The 21,319-nt window shown below is 32.9% G+C and overlaps 1 protein-coding gene across 1 annotated transcript in view; it reads left to right on the forward strand.

The window, feature by feature from the left end:
- The window catches only part of Gpc5 (glypican 5), a 634,189-nt gene that overhangs the window by 437,594 nt on the left and 175,276 nt on the right, over positions 1-21,319 (forward strand). The gene's annotated exons all lie outside the window — the stretch shown is intronic.

The raw sequence follows: 21,319 nt of genomic DNA on the forward strand, positions 1-21,319 counted from the left end.
TCACATGATGCTAAGCAAAACCCATTACCTTGACCAGATAAAAGCAGAATTTTTCCTATATGAAGAGGGAAAGGGGATAGAATGTGCCCAAGCACCTTAGCTCAAGGGTGCTCTTATCATTTGCTACAACAACAGACTCTTGCCTCATTTTTAGGATATTATGGAACCATTGTGTTCTGCTTCCCAGAGCCCCAACTGGTTTGGGACAATTTCCATCTCATGCTTTCTGCCCCATCTTCAAGTGAAACAATCCTGGCCTTCTAAAGCACTTCACTCACTTTTAGTAGTTTTATTTTGCAGATGTTTTCTGTGGTTGAACAACTCTGAGCCCCCAAAATTATGTGGGGGAATGTTCTTTTTTCATCTCCCTGTTAGCACTTAACCCTGCCAGGCATTTCTGAGTGTAGCTTTCCACTTCTGGGTTCATCTCTTTGCTCATGAATTACTACTGCTGTACACCACTAGGGTCCGGCCCCTCTCAGTTCTTGTTGCTACTGCCAAAGGACTTCCTCAGCTATTCCTTGCTCAGTTTAGTATTATTTGTGACAAAATATGATAGAATTTGGAGTTAGGACCTTTTCTTTGTCTGTTGGTTTGGATAAAAATAATATTTATAGCTTTGTAAGGGTTTACTTGTTTGTTTTCCTTCTGGGTGGAGTAAGATGACTTGGAAATCAGGTGCTACCATGGAAATATACAGATCTTTGCATATGTTAAATTTTAGAATTACAATTTTAAATTTACCATAGCTCCATATGCTTCTACATCTACCTCTTTAAAAAAATAATTTTGCTGTCTCTTTTAAATCTTATTTTTAACACGATTATATATAAAACACAGATTTTGAAGAATAATTAAATAATCTAGAATCTTTTTTGTAGGGAAGTCGTGAAGCCCAACAACTTCAGAAGTTTGGTTTTTAATTCCTCATTTCTGTGCACTTTTCTTTAATACGAACTTGACCTAGATAGGTGCCAAGTTATTGCTAGCCCTTCAGATTATGTTTCATGCAGCCTCTGTAAATCTAGGAAATGGACAGCAGATGTCACTGCTGGATGAAAGGAGCCATTCTATGAATGCCACCTTTTCGGAGAGTGGCTTTCTAGAGTCCAAATCCTGGGGTTTACTGATAAAGAGGAAAAACAATTAAATTCAAAACATTGATTAAGTTTCACAATGTGGCCTGGTACGTTAGGGCATGGGAGTAAGCCATGTACAATTAACTGAACTTTTTCATTTAAAAAAAAACATTTTTTCAGTTTACTTTGCATGATGAAAAATTACTTATGATATTAGAATTCTGATTTCTTGTGTCTTATTGTGATATTGTTTCCTGTTTTTTTGAAACACAGATCTAGAAGTTTAACTCTAGCAGCATTCTGTCTGTTCAAACAGTGAGATAACATGACATTGGTAACCATTATCTAAGTAAGAGACATTTAATAGTAAAATGTAGAATTGAACAAGATTTTATTTCAGTATATTCATCTTCTAAAACTCACTTCCCAATATATTTTGCTATGCATTGGGACATTTTCAGGGGCTCATGGCTCAATATATTCACAGTAAGAATTTAAATCCAGATACTTTTAATTTTCACAAAGCCTTTGTTTCATGTAAGAAAAAAGAAAATAGCAGCAATTCCTGAATGAGTCTATGATATTTAGAATATGACTTGTCTATACTATCCTGCTGATTCCCCTGCTTACTTTTCAAGTAATTTTTCACACTCTAGGTCAGAAGATCTTCTAAATTACCATTTATAAGCAGCTAGTATATTGTTACTAATTAATTATGTTTAATTTTGGTTTTCATAATTTATTCCTACTAAACTATTTTTAATTTTGCTTCACAACCCTTTCATAGAAAAAACACCAATCAGAGTAGTATGACATTTAATCTTAATTTCATAGCCCTTAATGGGCCAGCTCAGATGATCTTGCTGGCCACAATAGCAGTTGAGAGAATGACTGTGAAAAGGTAACCGATAAAACTCATTCTGTCTTTTGAAACATTTCAGCTAAAATTATATTTTTGTCTTCCTATTTTAAAATAAAATTTAATTTATTTCTCTCACAATTTATTTTGGTTCCTATTTTGCATTTATATTTTGCTTGTTGGTAGTAGGATGCCAATGGGTGGACTTTTCCCCTATATCCCTCACTGAGTGCAGTATTTGGCTTACAGAAAGAAATTGGTAGTTTTTGAATAAGGAAATGGTGATTAAATAGATATAAAATAATTATATTTATTTCTAGCATTACTAATGTTAGGCTAATAATATGCAATGAGTACAGGCAGAATTTTTTAAAAATCGATTAAATGAGATATTGGGGTAAATATTCATCCATGAATTAAATGGATTCTTTGAGCACCTACTATATTCTAGGCAGTGTTTTGTGTTGGGCATATATCACTGACTCTCTCCCTTGTGGAGTTCACATCTAATTTGGAAAAAGAAGACTTATATTTTGTTTTGACTTTATAAAAATCAAGTAATTTATTTTTCTGTGTTAGATCATTTATTTAATGATGTAAAACATACTCCATAAATACATAAAATATGTGTTGTTGGACAAAATTCATGTAATTTTAATAATAAAACCATTTGTTTAACTTCGTAGTTTCTCTCTAGTGGTTATATTTAGGCAACGTTAACTTGATAGGTATATTTGAACCTGTGGCACACTGGTATATATTGTAGTTATAACATGCATTAAACACCAGAAAGATTGTAAAGCTGCAAAGTCAATGTAAATTATCTATATAGTATCACCAATGCAACTTTAGTATAACTTGTTGGTGTACATGTCAGCTAATTTTTTTTTTCTTTTTCACACAGTTATTACCATCTAGAAGAGACATATGGTATGTCAATGGTTCAGCTTATTAAGGTATTTGAGAAAGGAATATTAAGAAAGTGCAGCAGATGGTATTTAGCTGCATAAGAGCAGAAATGATTACCAGATAGTTGCTACTGTCTTCTGTCCTTGATATTCATTTATAACTCACAGTACATGTCCAAACAATTTTTTTGTATTACTAGGGACTGAACCTGGGCCCTCATATATCTTACATAGTGCTCTACCATCCCCAGCCCTTTTTATTTTTATTTCAAGGTAGGATTTCACTGAGTTGCCCAGGCTGGCCTTCAACTTATAAGCCTCCTGTCTCAGTCTCCCAGGTAGCTGCAATTATAGGTTTGTACCACCACAGTGAATTAAACATATACTGACTCAAACAACATTTTAAATATCAATGTTTTCTTTGAACATTCTTTGTATGTTGCTATCGGTACTTAGATGTTGACTCACTGCCCCTATCACCTTTACCTCTAACAACTCACTCGGAGGAAAGAAGCTCACCTCCATATGTTTTCAGAATTCAAATGGAAAAAAAAAAGTAAAACAAAAACAAGAACCCCAAACTCCCAAGATTAACCTAGAGCTCCCCATTCATGTGTATGCACTCAATCAAACTATAAATATTATACATGTTTTACTATTGCTATAAAGTAAATTATAACTAAAAAAATCAAAAGTCAACAATGAAAAAAAAGAGCAAAATTCTAAAATACAAAGTCTATTTCAAAAGGTTACATATAGGAAAACTCAATTAATGGATTGTGAAAGAAAAATAAAAAAATATTGGGCAAGTTTTTATGGTTTGGAAAATACATTCATATAAGGCAAACAACTTGAAAAGATGCATCAAGTAGTAGCATCCCATAGTATGTGGTAGGCGAAGTTATATATATGAAATCAGTGACACTCCCATTTCATGATGGTGGATAGCTAAGTAAAGATAGAAAGCAAGTGAAATGTTTGCCATAACCATTTTGATTACTGAATTTAGGTTGTAAAAATGGGAAAATTTATAACTCAACACTAGAAAATCCTGAACATATTGATGAACTCCTAGAGACATATGACCTACCCAAAATGAACCAGGAGTTAATAGAAGATTTAAACAGGTTAATATCTAGTAATGAAATTGAAGTAGCTACCAAAAGGCTTCCAACAAAAATAAAAAGCCCAGGACCAGATGGATTCTCAGCCGAGTTCTACCAGATGTTGAAAGAACTAATACCAATCTCTTCAAATTATTCCATGAAAAGGAAAAGGGAGGCACACTACCAAACTCATTCAACAAAGTCAGTATCACCCTGTTACAAAATCAGACAAAGACATATCAAGGAAAGAAAACTTCAAACCAATATCCTTGGTAAACATAGATGCAAAAATTTATAATAAAATATTGGCAAACCACATACAAAAACACATTAAAAAGATATTTCACCATGAAAAAAGGGAGTTTCATCTCAGGCATGCAAGGGTGATTCAACATATGGAAATAACTAACCATTACTCATCACATAAATAGGCATAAGGACCATCGCATGATTTTTTCAATAGATGCAGAAAAAGCATTTGACAAAGTACAGCATCCATTCATGTTCAAAACACTAGAAAATCTAGGTATAGAAGGAACTTACCTCAACATTGTAAAGGCTACACATAACAATCCCAAGGCCAATATTATTCTGAATGGAGAAAAAAATGAAATCATTTCCTAAATAGAAACAAGACAAGGACCATCACTTTTGCCAAGTCTATTCAATGTAGGCCTTGAAACTCTAGCCAGAGCAATTAGGCAACGGAAAGAAATTAAAGAAATACAAATAGGAAAATAAAAGGTCAAATTATTTCTTTTTGACAAAAACATGATCCTATATTTAGATAATCAAAAAAAATCCACCAAAAGACTTCTAGAACTCATAAGTGAATTTAGGAAAGTAGCAAGATACAAGGTCAACACTCATGAAGCAATCACATTCCTAAACTCCAGTGATAAATCTGCTGAAATAGAAATTAGGAAAACAATATAATTCACAATAGACTAAAAATAAATAAAATACTTGGGAATCAATCTACAAAAGAGGTGAAGGACCTCTATAATGAAAAATATAAAACACTAAATAAAGAAATTAAAGACCTTAAAAGATGGAAATACCTCCCATGATCTTGGATAAGTAGAATTAAGGTTATCAAAATGACCACACTAAAAAAGAACTATACGGTCAGCATAATTCCATTCAAAATTCCATTTTTGCACAGAACTAGATAAAGTAGTTATGAAATTCATTTTGAAAAATAAGAAAACTATAATAGCCAAAGCAAACTTCAGCAAGAAAAGTGCCATAAGAGGCGCCACAAAACTGGAACTCAAATTGTACTAAAGAGCTATAGCAACAAAAGCAGCATGTTACTGGCACCAATACAGACATGAAGACCAATGGAATAGAATAGAAGACACAGAGAAATCCCACATAAATACAATTATCTGTTACTAGACAAAAGTGCCAAAAACATACATTGGAGAAAAGATAGCCTTTTTAACAAATGGTGCTCAGAAAACTAGAAATCTATATGTAGAAAAACTGAAATTTAACACCTGGCTTTCATCCTGCACAAAAGTCAACTCAAAGTTAATCAAAGACATAGGATGTAGACCAGAGAAACTGCTGGAAAAAAAAAAATGTAGGTCCAACACTTCAACATGCAAGTAAAAGAACCAACTTCCTTAACAATACTCCCAAAGTACAAGAAATAAAATATCAATAAGTGGGATGACATCAAATTAAAAATCTCTGCACAGCAAAGGAAACAATTAAGAGCATGAAGAGAGAGCCTACAGAGTGGGAGAAAATTCTTTGCCACCTGCTTCTCAGGGAGTTAATATCCAGAATAAACAAAGAATGAAAAAAGCTTAACACTAAAATATCAACACAATCGATAAATGGGAAAAACAACTAAACAGATACTTCTCAAAAGGAGAAATACAGATGGTCAACAAATATATGAAAAAGTTTACAACATCTCCATCAATTAGGGAAATTCATATTAAAGCTACATTGAGATTTTATCTCACACCAGTCAGAATAGCAATTATCAAGAATACATATAACAATAAATATTGGTGAGACTGTGAAGAAAAAGGATCACTCTTACATTGTTGATGGGACTGAAAATTAGTGCAACCACTCTGGAAAGCAGTATGGATATTCCACAAAAAGCTAGGAATGGAACCACCATAAGACTCAGGATTCCACTCCTCAATGTGTATCCAAAGATTTAAAATCAGCCTATTACAGTGATACAACCACATCAATGTTTCTAGCAGCACAATTCACAATAGCCAAGCTATGGAACCAAAATTTATGTCCTTCAAAGTAATGGATACAAAAAATGTGTTATATATACACAATAAGAATTACTCAGCTCTAAAGAAGAATGGCATTATGACATTTGCTGGTAAAATGTATGAAACTGAAGACTATCATGCTAAGTGAAATAAACCAGTCCCAAAAAGTCAAAGGTCAACTGTTTTCTCTGATTTGTGGAAGCTATTCCAAAATATGGGGCTAGTAAATTAAAACAAACATGAAGGGGGGAGGAAGGAAGGGGGATGAGGAGGCAAGAGGAGAGAAGAGGAAATTTTATCAAAATACAGGAAAGTTCAGTGGAGTAGATGAAGGGGATTGAGGAGGAAGAAGAAGGATATGGCACCCTGGGTCCCAACATCAGGTGTATCCACAGGACACTAATTTAAAAAGAATGAATAAATAAACTGTAAATGGATTGAGGAGAGATCAGTGGAATGGAAGGAAGAGAGGAGGGGTAGGGAGCAGGAGTGCAGGCAGAAGTTCTGTGGACTGAATCAGAGCAGGTTGGGTTCCATGCTTTTGTGATTATGTCAAAGTGTATCTTGGTGTTGTATCCTAACTAAAAAGAATTTTTAAAAAGCAAGAGAAAGAACCAAACATTTGTTTTTTAAATGGGAAAGTCAAATCCTTATGGTTAACTGCATTGAAGCAGAGGTCAGCATAATGATATTTTTTAATGCAAAATTAGTATAATTGCAGTTAATAACTATTATATGCATTTTGTGGTAGAAAGAAGAGATTATCGGATTTCATATGATAACATGTATATTCCTTTTGTTATATATTTTCATATCATCATCAACCTTTCACTTTATCTTTGGACAACATGAACCTCTCTGATTACCTTTTGAGAATTTAATGCCACATAAAGAAAAAACAGAACTAGGAAAAGAGCATCTGAGTAAACCAAATGCTGAAATATAGTAGCTCCAATTAAAAAATATATAAATGCGTCATCTCTAAATATTAGCATGAAGAGAGATATTCAAAACTTGGGCATAGTCAGCTCAGAGTTGGGCTTCATTCATTTCACAGTAGTGGAGATCAGCTGATTGTTTCAATAGAACTCCTGCATATCACACACCATCACACATTTCATATTCTGATCCCTATCTCTCCTCACACCAATAGACAGAGGACTCTTCCCTAATTATTAAAACCACCATATTTCATAGATTAATATCCTTAATGTTCTCTTCCTTCAAGCTGGAATGTAATTCTCTATTTTCTTTCCTTAACTGATACTTATGTTTCAATTACAATCCAAATGACCCACTTTGTTATGGTTGGATATGAGGTGTCCCCTGAAAAAGACATTTATGAGACAATGCAGGAATGTTCACAGGTGAAATGATAAGATTACAAGAGCTAAAACTAATCAGTGGATTACATTTGATAGATTAATAATTTGAATGGAATAATGTGTAGTAACTGTGGGCCAATGGCATCTGACTTGAAGAAATGAGTCCCCAGGGATATGCTGTTGAAGATTGTATTATCCTTGGCTCTTTGCCCTCAAGCTCTCTTTGCTTGCTGGTTGCAATGTCCTGATCTGCTTCTGCCATGATGTTCTGCTTCCCCTTGGACTCAGAGCAATGCAGTCAGCTGACCACAGATGGAACCTCTGAAATTGAGCCCAAATAAATGTTTCCTCCTCCTAGATGTTGTTGTTGAGTCTTTTGGTCATAGTGAGGAAAACCTGACTAAACACCTCTAATCAATATTGTCTGAATTCCAAAAGAAAACATTTTTGCTCCATCTTCTGTGCTAAGTGGTTGGTTCAAAATACATGCAATCATCAGCCATGACTGGATTCCAGGTCTAGAAGTTATTCATTGTTTAACTTAGGACATATCACTAGTAATTTTGATTCTCAATTTTTTCCTTTTAAAAATTGGAATAATAATAACATATCCCTGAGTTTTGTGAGAGTAAGAATAAGTCAATTTTTATAAGATATCCAGGGCAGCACAGCCATCTACTAAATGCTGCTGTGCACAATGTGTTTTCTGGTATTGATGCTAGTGAATATTTTTAGTATTTTCAATAAGCCAACCACTCTTCTAAATAAATTTGATATGTGATAACTCAATAGTTCCTTTTATTATCCTTAGTACAAAAAATAGACAAGGAGGCACAAAGAAGCTTAAAAACTTGCCAATGTCACATGCCTGTAAGAAGCAGAGTTGGAATCTGAACCCATGGGTGTGTAAAGTTTCAGTAGAACTCCTGCATATGACCTTCACTCCTGATAAAGTGAAGGTGTGGTTGCAGACCCTACCCACTTCCCACCACTCCGCTTCTACCACTATGACAATTCCTCCAGATGATGGGACTACTCACACAGTTTTAGCACTAATCATGTGGCTTTATATTTTATTCTTCATCTATATTACCTTACAACTAATTTAAGAGCTCTTTCAGGGTGATCTGTTTATCTTTTTTGCCAATCTAGTATGCCTGGCCCATACTACAAACTCAATAATTATTTACTGAATAATGAATTTAAATTTCCAATAGATATGCAAGAAATTAGGAATTATAAATGGCCAAGAAGATCATTTTTTACAACTATGTACCAATTTCTATAGTGCTAGCAAGCATATTATATATCATGAAATATAACTGTCAAGAGTTACTAAAATTGACAAACCTTGTGTATCTGTGTATATATGATATGTATATTTATTTATGTATGCATATGTGTAGGTGTATATGTATTATGTATGTAAAGATAGAGTAGGAAGATATGTTCATTTAGTGTCTTGATTATAAATTCTAGATAGAAAATAAGAACAATTAGTCTCCAATATTAAAGTATACTGGTGGTTTTAATCCCTTTAGCTCAGTTTACATAACTGCAGCATGTCTGAGGGTTGTGTTAGAAACAACATTTCTGAATTCCTACATGGAATTTTGCACAAATTTTACATTTTTAAAGCATTCATGGCAGAAGCAGAGGACTCTTTCATTTTTTGTCAAATAGCTACACTTTTAAAAACATTAAAATATATTTTCATACAGATTCCTTGTTATTGATGACAACAAAATTAAAGGATAAAATGAGAGGTGTGTCTCTAAGGCAGAAGAAGTAAAAACAACAAAATTAGTTGTAATGGTAGCCAAATAAGTTTAAGTGAAATATTCTGTTTTGCATTTTATAGTTCATATTCTAAGTATCCTAATTTAGAAGATAAACTGGATCAGGTGGGATCACAGGTGATAATTAACTTAAAAAGTAACTGCCTCACTTCATGAAACAGATAATATGGTGTGCTATTAACAGGAAAGAAGAAATAAATGTTAGATATTTTAAAACATGGTAAAGTCGTAAAACTTTGCCAGTAGTTGGATGTGGCTTGAGGAAATTTGATATTCAAAATTGTGTGTAAGATTTATGGCTTAAATAGCATATTGATATTAACAGAAACAAACAGGATAACAAGCAAGCATGGGCTAGAATAAGTGGTTGATTTGTAGATATGTTTAGTTTTATATTTCTGAAACGGACCAATGAATATTACAATGTTAGGGGTAAGAAGCTGGAAGTTATGTGGAAAATGGCTTCTTGTTATTTAGTACTATCCTCTGTGTTTGACAGTCCGGAAGGCTGAGAACTCCCATTTCCAAAAATTCCTTGCTGGGATTCAATTTATATTTCTAAATTTGAACTGGTTCTTAGTGGAGTTGGATTCCATATGTACTTTCTCTGGGGTTAGCCTGAAGAGTAGTAAATAATAAGTATGTAGAAGACATATGTTGTTTTCTGAAAGGACAAAATAAAATAGGTAAATCTCTAATATAACCTATCAGAAGAAATAAGAGAGGCATCCATTAGCAGTGTGAGGACTGGAAAAGGTACACTGCTCAGAAGAGTATGCAATTATCAGAGCATTTTCTTCATTTGGGTTGCTATAGCAAAATACCATAGACTGTAGGGTAAAGTACAAAAATTTAATTTTGACATTTCTGGAAGATAAGTCCAATACCAAGATACTGACAAATTTGGCATTTAGCAAGGACCTTGTTTTGGTTTGGATATGTGATATCCCCAAAAGCTCATGTATGAGACAATGCAAGAACATGCAGAGGCAAATGTTTAGGTTATGAGATGTATAATCTAATCAATGGTTTACTCCACTGATGTGGATTAACTGTGGGCAGGTGGAGTGTAGTTAGAGGAGATAGGCACTCAGGGTTTGAGTTTGAGGTTTATATTTTGTTCCTGGTGAGCAAAACTCTCTCTTTACTTACTGGTAGTCAAGTCCTGAACTGCTTTTCTCTGCCATGACCTTCTGCCATAATAATCTGCTTCACCTTGGACCTAGAGTTACGGAATCAGCAGTCTATGTACTGAGACCTCTGAACCATGAGTGCCAAATAAACTTTTTCTCTTCTAAAATTGTTCTTGTATCTTTTGGTCACGGTAAGAAAACAAAACAAAACATTAAAACAGTCCTGTTTCTTGGTTATAAAGCCTGTTTCTTTCATTCTCACTGTGTCCTCATATAGTTTCGCTAGTTGGTTCTCTGGGATTTAATCCCATTAATGAGGTCTCTGGACTCTTAGCTTATTCACCTCCCAAAAATCAAACCTCTATCACCTTGTGGGGTTAGGATTTCATCACAAAATTTTTAAGGGGGCATAAACATTCAAATCATAGAAAAGATATAAAGTATAACTTTATGCCAACACAAAGCTCCCGATGTTAAAGTACAATAGAAATTTGAATTGTCCCATATTTATTATTGTATTTGATTCTGTGATCTAATCCTCCTGTAGAGAAAGATACAGTCCTATATGGCTTCAACAATACCATTTTCCAGACATATTAGGAAGGCATGTCACAATTCCTATACCAAGTATGCTACAGATGAGAAAAAGTGCTATCCCAACACATTTAATAAAACCAGAAAATCATGTATATTAAAGCATGGCAGAAAAATAAATGATAAAATTATAGTTCAATTTTTCTATGAATATAAATTTAAGAATACTAAATAAAATATATGTAAAAGAAATACAGACATATATTGAACTAATAACACATCTAAACCGGTATCAGTTTTTTCAGAAGTACAGGCTTGCTTTAACATTCAAAGATTAATTAGTGTAAGGTACCAAATAAATATAAATGAAAAATGTAAATTGGAAAATACATATAATCATCTCAATAGAAACAGAAAAGAACTTGAAAAAATTTAATAACCACATGATAAAATTATCATTTAGCTTAACAATAAAAGGGAATCTCAATATGATAGTTTCTTTTTTCCTTTGCTATATTTTTTATTTTCAGATATTGCTATATTTTATTTTTTATATATGTACTTTGTTTTTTGCATTACAATTTTTATTACACATATACATCACAATTTTTCATATCTCTGTATATAAAGCATGTTGACACCCAATTCATGTCTCCATACATGTACTTTGGATAATGATGTCCATCACATTCCACCATCCTTGCTAATCCCCTGTCCTCCCTTTCCCTCCCACCCTTCTTCTCTATCTAGAATTCATCTATTTCTCCCATTCTCCCCCTCCCTACCCCACTATGAGTCAGCCTCCTTATATCATAGAAAACATTTGGCATTTGTTTTTTGGGGATTGACTAACTTCACTTAGCATTATCTTGTCCAACTGAGCTATAACCCCAGCCCAATAAAGTTACTTAAAAAAAAGCCTCACTACAAATACTGTAAGTAAATGTAAATAATTAATTTTTTCTCTTGAAATGGAGAAGGCGCAAAAGAATGCTTGAAATGATTAATTCTATTCTATAATTACTATAATGGACAAATAGTAAAATAGAACAAATATTAAAAAGATAACTGTAAGTATCATAATAAAGAGAAATAAAATCACTCATTGAAAAACGATGCGATTATCAGGGAAAATCCCTAAAGAATATAAATATAATTATGATTATGATTAATAACTGATTCTGGCAAGGCTTTTTATGTAAATTCAATAACACAAAATCAATCATTTAAGTATTCTCTAACAAGAAAATTTAGGAAACAGTAAAAAGTAAAACAAAACAAAATGCCAAAATCTCACTGATATATCAGATACATAGGAATAAGTATCAGAAGATGTGTAAGACATATAACCTAAGAACTATATGATCTTATTAAGGGAAAATTTAAAGAAAAACATAATTTCAGAGGTATTGGAAAGCTCAATATCACAATATTGCCTATTTTCCCCAAACTAGTCTAGAGATATATTTCCAATAAAATTTCACCTGTGTGTCTTTTTAAACTAATAAGATTCTTAATACTATGGAGAAATACAAGTGGTCAAGATATTCAAGATAATTCTCAAGAAGAACAAAGTTAGAATCCTTTATTCCTGTACATATTAAGACTCACCATTAAGCCATTATTAAAAAAGATATAAAGGTTAATTAATTAAGGACAAAGAATGATGGGACAGAATAGGGCTCTGACAGAGGTATTCCCATCTATAGCCACTTGATCAATGACCCAGGTGACTGAGAATACCAAATCTTGTGAGTATGTGGAATAATGGGAACATTTATACACTGGCTTCAGAAGGAAGTGAATTTTCATAACTATATGAATTCTATGTAGAATTCTGAATACAAAAGCAACATGTACCCTTCAAAAGGAGAATGGACAAATTGTGGCAAATTCATAAATATTTATAAATATAAATCATATATCATAGATGGATCTCATTAGCAAAATTTCAAGCCAAAGATGTCAAACACAAAAACGAGAAAATTGTCTGTAGTCCCAAGAAAGTGCACATGAGGAAATCTTAAGAGGAATCAGGATGGTATTCTGTGGAGGAAGGAAGTGAGTGAATTGGAGGGGACAGGAAGGACACTTGTGATATGCTGGTGTTATTCTGTCTCTTGTTATTCTGTCTCTTGGAAGTTACCTAGACAAGAACACTTTGTGAAAACTTACTAATCTGTAGCTCTATGTTTGTGGGTCAACAATATTTTTTATACTAAAGGGAAAGAAAAAGTAAAGAGTAAATGATAAAACAGATGACTTTGGTTAATTCAGACGGGTATTAAATTTAGATGAAGACTAAGAGACAGTTATTGAATTTCATAACTAGAAGGTCTTTGATGACTTTCTAAAAAGCGTCTCAGATGCAGTGGTGTGGGGTAGATACAGAATGGAGTGTGCTGAAAAGTGCTTGGGCAAAGACACAGCAGTGTTAGTAAATGCCAAAATGCTAAGACCTTTTTGTAATTTAGATTAACACCCTTTTGCTAGGCATAAAGAATTGTGTTGGAGAAATCTCAAATTTTTTTATGAATATGCATTCTCTTCTTCAACGAGCTTTTGTTTAAATCATTAGAGGAATAACTTTTTTCCTGACTTAAAGATAGTTGCAACAAAGAATATGATTTGATTTTGTTTCTGCTTTGTATGTTGTTATGGTTTGGATATGAGGTGTCTCCCAAAAAGCTCATGTGTGAGACAATGCAAAAAGGTGAAATGAGTGGATTCTGAGAGCCTTAACCCAATCAGTGAATCTAATCCCTGATAGGAATTAACAATGGTAACTGAAGGCAGGTAGGGTAGGTCTGGAAAAGGTGGGTCATTGCATGCATGCCTTTGGGTACATGTTTTGTGTCTGGCGAGTAGAATAGGGCTTGTTTGCTCTTTCTCCTCTCTCTCTCTCTCTCTCTCTCTCTCTCTCTCTCTCTCTCTCTCCTTCCTAGTCCTCTTGCTTTGAGCTGCTTCTCTCCACCACACTCTTTTGCCTTGATGTTCTGCCTCACCTAGAGCCCAAGGAATGGAGCTGACTGTCTATGGATCTAAAACTCTGAAACTGTGAGCCTCCAAATAAGCTTTTCCTCCTATAATTGTTCTTCTCAGTTCCTTAAGTCACAGCAGCAAAAAAGCTGACTAAAACATATGGGCTATGTGATCTCTAGAATAGATTGATACAACAATAGGATTGTTTTATACATTCTTGGCCTTTATGTTTGAATTGCCAGAAATTTATTGTATAATCTTGGTAGCAATTTAATGTACTTATCTGTTATCACCCATGGCATCAGATATACATTTAAAAATTTTCATTGTGACTCAAAAATGACAAAAAAAGTACTGCCAGTAGTGATAGCCTTTGCCTAATTGTTAAAAAACAAACAAACCATGGACAATCCACACAAAACAGATGAAGTTGGTTCACAATGGGATCTGTCCTTTACCCATTGGTGGTAGTAAATGAAAACAGGTTTAGAAATGATTCTCCTGGGAACAAAATCATTATATAGAAATCAGATAATAATGGCTTCACTATTAAGTCCATAATATTTATATTTAACTATATTCTTCAGTTATTGTTTGGGGGTTTTGTTCCATATTTAAATGTCACATAGCAGTACCTACACTCTTCAGTTTATTACTCATCCTGGAGCCTTATTTCTGCCTTCTAGAATCAAAGTAGAGAATAGTGACCAATTGTGTGCTTTGAGTCCAGACTACCTGGGATTGAATCCTGGCCGTACTATGTGATTTTGGGTATTTACTTAATATTTTGGTACCTCTGATTTCTCATCTTCAAACTGTGGATAAAAGAAGTTTGTAAATATTAGGAATAAGCACAAGGATCAATATTACAGAAGAACAGAATAATTTTTGAGAATGGAGCAACATATAAATATACAGGCAATGAGTAGGTAAAATGTAGCAGAGACACACCAAAGAGAATTTCGCAGTAGTTAGACACAATAAATGCACACAGAGCAATATGGATGGAGCTTAAAGGCTAACAGGGACAGAGAAAGTTAAAAACATTGAAATATAGATTATGACAAGATTTAAAATGAATGAAAAATATGTAAACAAACATACACATTTTTGCAAGAACCTGGGAAAACAAAAAGATGTAGATAAACACATTAATCATTAACTCCAAATGGCATAGGCAGAAAGTAATGGCAGTAAAATATAAGAATAGGAATAAATTAAAAACAATAAAAAATGATAATGATGTTGATAAACCGTAATCAAATGGGACATTCTGAGTTCATTCTACTATTTTTTTCAAAAATGAAATTAAATGAAATCTGATGGGATGCCAATCATATAGTGCTTTCCTTGTAGAAGGTAATGTGAGAGCCTATAATCCCCACTACCTGGGGCCAACATGGAAAATGTAGCAAGACTCTATCTTAAAAGTAAAAACAAAAAAGACTGGGGATGTAGCTCAGTGGTAGAACACTCCTGGGTTCAATCCCCAGTAGGGCAAAAAAGAAAAAAAATAACAAAAGATATGTCAAGAATTGAATTAAAAAAGTAAATACTTTAAAAATCACCTAGAATATTGCCTAGTACACGAGTACTCAAAACTTGTCAGCTGTACACTCACATATGTAACTTGCTTGACTCCAAAGGCATTTTAGTTGTGAAGTCAGGTATAAATGAATGCTCATTGGGAAAAGTGTTTTAACCTTAAATTACTCATTAACCTATTTTACTGTGATATAAATAAATAAATAATTAGATTTTTAGAACATTCCCATTTCTTCTTCTATCCTCACTTAACTAGTTCTTCTGTCCTTCCAGTTATAGGAATCTTAGATCCTCACGTGTAGTTGTATCTTCAAATGCATCACAAGAGGAAAAAGACACATTTGCTGAGAGCATAAGGGATTTTAGCCAAAGTAAATGAATGAGAGGGTTTTAATTCACAAGGGTTCAAATTCATTTAGGCCTGTCATATCCTACAAAGGAAAATCATCAACCAGAAAGGGGCAGTCAGGCATGATATTAAACAGCTGAGCGTGTCAAAATAATCACTCTGTGGTTATGGAGTTCCATTCACTGCATCGGAGCTTGAGCTGTGTTGCCATTGTGTGGGATTTTCACCCTTCCTGATAAATTGATCTGTTTTTCCTAATGTAATTATCATGAAATTTCCTCTGAAATGCAAATTTCAACTGAATAAGTCCATTGAGTTATAATTCTTAGGATATTTGATTTAAACATTAAATAAATTTAATTTGTAAAGTAGGTTTCCATATGGGAAGAATGCTATTTTTTGCAATTTATTGGCATATGGCAAAATTGGATGTAGTTACTAGAAAATAGAAATTTTCTTCATAACTTCCTGAACTTTTAAATAGAAATAATTAGACAACTGAAAGATTCCTTCCTCATACATGCATGTGAAGGCAGCTGTTTTGTTGTTATTGTTGTTTTGTTTTAAGCTCGGCAATGTTACTATAAAGATTCATTTTTAGGTTGTTCAGCAGACTAACATCAGTGGATTAAAAAATTCAAGAACAAACTTAATTTAATATCTCCCTTTAGAGTTAGCATAGAAAAAGTAGTGGAAAAAGTAATAAACGTCTATAATATAATCAAAAGCATATAAAGAGTAGTACACAGTCAGAATGATGACTCCCTGTCACTGTTCATGGGATATGGTTTAACCTAGAGATTGCAAAAAATTTTGTTTTGTTTCAGCAATTAAAAAGATAGAATAACCAACAAATAGCCTCTTAGTGACATTTTTTAGTCCATTTATTAAACGAAAGAAATGCAGATAGCCATTGAGATAGGTGAATACACCCACATTCCAATTGTGTTTATTTATAGGATAATATTTCCTTGCAATGTATGTGTGTTTATTCTATTTATTCTTACTTGATCAATCAAAAGACAACAGAAGTCCAAAATCTCATTGACCCTGGCAGTCAAAAGTTTAGTTACCTTAATCAGATATTTGCAGTTGTAAAAGTGCATCACTATTATTATTTTTTACCTGAACAATTGTGTAAGTTATAAAAGACTTGCATCATTTAAAAACTAATACTGATTTTTTTAAAAGGAGGGAGAATAAAGAAACAGAAACCATTGTAGTCATTGTTTACAACTGAGATTTTAAATTAAAAATTGCAATTTGATTATATACAAAGAAATGTATCCCCTCAGTTCTAAAAGTTTGAAATTAAATAATTAAAACCCTATTTCCATATGTTAAAGTCACACTCATTTACTATTCCCTTTTAATTATTTGTTTTTATATTTTTAAAATATTTATATATTTTAGTTTTATAAAAATAATTATACTCATTTAGAATGTTGAAACTATAAAAATTATCAAGATCTTAAACTAAGCCATATTTTGAAAAATGATTACATTTTTACATTTATTTTTATAGTCGTTTGCCTTCTCCCTGTTTTTGGAAATGTAGTTAGATTCATTTTATACAAGCTCATATGCTCAGTGATATACATGTTGTTTTAATGATAAAATGCATCATAAGGAATTTTGAAAATTATCAGTGCTTTTAAATACATCATTCCCATGGCGACATAATATGCTACTAGGTGAATGTCCCATAATATAGCCATTAACAATAAACATGTATATGTAGTTTTAATCTTATAATTATTTTTATATTCAAAATTCCAAACAGACATTTCTAGAATAAAAGGCACACCTTTTAAAATTTCTTAATATTTATTACCACATTGTTTAACCTAAAGTTTGCAAAATTCACAACTCCCTTTTTCATATCAGAATTCCTTTTCCTATCACATGCTTGCCAACATTGTTTTAAGTATTCATTGTTTTATTTTGCATTTCTCTAATTACTATTGAAATTCAGTATTTTGGGTCAAATATTTATCAGTTAAAATAGTTCCTTTTCTAAATTTTCTGTTACCACCATGGTTATATTTAGCTATTATATTTCTTTCCAATGAGTTCAAATAAGTTTCTTATATTAATTACATTAATGTTTAGTTGTCAGATTTGTAGAATACAGATTTTAAATTTATTCAGCTTTTATTTTGTTAACCATATTTTCTTCATTTAGAAATTTATTTTATTTATTTATGTACAGTGACTTCTCTGCTTAGTTTTGATTGCTTCTGTACTTAGAAAATATTTCCTCATACATTCCAAAAATTGAATTATATTCATGTATGTATGTTTTCTATTTAAAAGCCTTTTAGTTTTTACTTTTAATCTATTAATTTTTCTAGATATAATTGTGATATATAGTATGAGTATGTAAGATTTTTCCCAATATTTATTATATTGCTCAAGTATTATTATTAAATTGCAAGACAATTATATATGATATTATTAAAAGTATATCTCTATACCAAATAGTATGCATCTCTGAATTTATCTCCTTACAAAATCAAATGTGAATGCAAAAGTTAACTCAAAATAAATTAAAGAGTTAAATATAATGCTTGAAACTGTAAAATGCCTTAAAGATATCAGAGAATAAAATCTTTGACATTGATCTTGACAGTATTTTTGGGGGGGGAGCATTAAATGACACTAAAAGCACAGGCAACAAAAGCCCAAATAAACCAGTGGAATTGCTGAAACAAAAAGCTTCTGCACAGCAAAAGAAAGCAACAAAATGAAAGTATAGCCTTTAGAATGGAAGAAAATACATCTGATAAGGTATTAATATTCAAAATATAACTAAGTCCATACCAAAAGTACTACGCACACCCACCCATGTATATATGTTGTGTGTATGTGTGTACACATATGTGTAGAATTAAATTGCAAGACGATTATATATGATATTAATATAGGTTTGTCTATATAGCACATTCTACTCTATTGCTGCCACCATATTACTCTACTCATTGAAGTGTGGGAATATTTTGATAGTAAAATCTCATGCAGTGACTGGCTTATTTCATTAGCATAATGTCCTCCAGTTTCATCCATGCTGTTGTTATATATGGCAAGATTTCCTTCTTCTTTAAGACTAAATAGTATTCCATTTTGTTGTGTACATATATTTAGCCTTAAAAAGGAAGGAAATCTTGCCATATGTAACTACATGGATGAACCTGGAAGACACTAAGCTAATGAAAAAAGCCAATGACTGCATGAGTTTTTATTTAAACGTGGGATCAAAGAGTAGGACTCATAGAAAGGGGAGTAGAATGGTGGTTGTCAGGGGTTGGGGCTAGCAATGGAGTAGGGGCAGGTGTTTGTTGGTCAAAGGGCACGGACTTTCAGTTTTAAGATGAATTAGTCCTGGGCATCTCCTGCTATGAATATTGCAGCTACAGTTAATACTGAACTGCATACTCGAAATTTGTAAAGAGTTGATGACAATGAAGAGATGACAGCAGTGGGAGGTGACAGATGCGGGTGAGAATCATTTCACAGTGTATGTGTACATCAAATCATCACAGTGTCCATCTTAGATATGTAAATTTTTATTCTCAATTATACTTTAGTAAATTGGAAAAATGAAGAGAAAAAACAAGAAAACATTAGAAACAGTGCGACTAAAACCAAAACTTTTAAAAATTAAAATATGTAAAGAGACACATTGAGTTCAAACAATAAAAGGACAAGCATGAGGTTTATTTAGAATTACATTTATAATTATACTTTTTTTTCTTAACTCATGACTTTATTTTTCTATTTTATTCATAACACCATGAGGGAAAAATCAGTGCTTAAGAATGAACCATGTATGCAGTACTAAATATTCCCTCAACCTAGAAAGAAAAAAGAAAGTAGTTTGTTATAATTAAACAGTTGAGGGAATACCCTTTTTAGGCAGTACTTCTTTTTCTAACTCAGTCTCTGTCATACAACTGCCTAACAGGCCAGATGTGTTTTAGAATCTCATCTTCAATAGTAGAGTGTACCATTTAGGCATAAGGATTATTTTGAGCTAAAGGCACTTGAAGATTCACAGATGCAAAGAGGATATTTTCATCTCTCTCTTTTTTCCTAAAATCAAGAGATTAAAAAACAGAATCTCATCTGAACGATTCCTTCCTTGGACCAGGAGAAAAGAACATTCTTGAATAAGTGGCCTCAGCAAAGAGGATTTTGTTCAAGCAAACCTTGTTAAAATAATTCTTATCTTTAGCCTTTCCACATAAAATAGTGTTCTACAATCATCTCTCTTTGTCCAATCTGATTTCAGATCATTTATGTTTTGCTGCTTTGGGTCTTCCTTATGAAGATTTGTATATCATGTAAGACATACTAAATTTGTATTCTTTTCTCCTGTTACTCTATTTGCCAGATTATGTTTTATATCAATTTAATTTTTAGGCCTAGCTGCAACCCTTAAGGAGGTAGAGGTAAAATTTTACCTGCTGTATATCAGCATGTTCTGATTCTTGCTATTTTCCCCCAAATTCTATTGCTAGAAATTCAGCTGTGTTCCAAACTTCTATTTGCTTATTAATTTATGAATGAGCACATTCATCGCACAGCTTTTTAAATGTCTCCTATGCACCTAGAATGTAGTCCCCACTTTCATGGTACAGTATTTGGATGGAGAGTTAAATAAATAAATGCATAAGACACTTCTAGTTGTGGTAGGCATGTGCTAGAATAACACTGGCAAATGTATGTGTGTGAGACAGAGGCTTACAGGGTAAGGCTACTGTAGATTAGATAATGAGGTTAAGTCTCTATAGTTGACACTTGATTTGTGACCAAGAGACATATATGTAATAAGATTTTCCTAAAGTAGAGATGGAGGCTGGGAGTTGGAGACTGTTGTTCATCTAGAGCCTTGTGGTTTATGGGAAGGAGTTTAGTTTTATTTTGAATGTATTAATGAGTCATTTCAGGGTTTTAAGGGAAGAAAGACATCATTTAAGAAAAATAAATCCATCTATCAGCTTTGTGGGAAATAGTTACTCCAGGGACAGGATGATTGATTCAGTGATGCAGCAGTCCAGGTAAGATATAATGATGACTTGGAATGAGATTATGGTAGCAGAGCCGAAGAGGACTTGGAAGATTTATGATCTGCTTTGAAGAAAGTATTGACAGAACAGGTTGATAAAATGAATGCAGGGAGTGAAAGAAGTAGGCAAATTGGCCTTACAAGTATTTTGCTCTAGTTGTTGGGTAGATGGTTTTACAATTTACTGAGGAGTAATAGAAAGAGTGCTAGGTTTGGGTAACAGTAGAGATTAAGTCTACTGTTGTGGTTATGAAATGCCTGAGTAGCCATGAAGCAGGGATGCTGAGCAGGTAGATAGTTGCACATTTTCTTATCTCAAAGGAGAGAGAGATGTAGAAGTAAACAAAACAACAAAGCAATGAATTATTTTTTAAAAACCT

The sequence above is a fragment of the Marmota flaviventris genome, chromosome 4, assembly GCF_047511675.1.
Source record: "Marmota flaviventris isolate mMarFla1 chromosome 4, mMarFla1.hap1, whole genome shotgun sequence".
NCBI classification, from domain to species: Eukaryota; Metazoa; Chordata; class Mammalia; order Rodentia; family Sciuridae; genus Marmota; species Marmota flaviventris.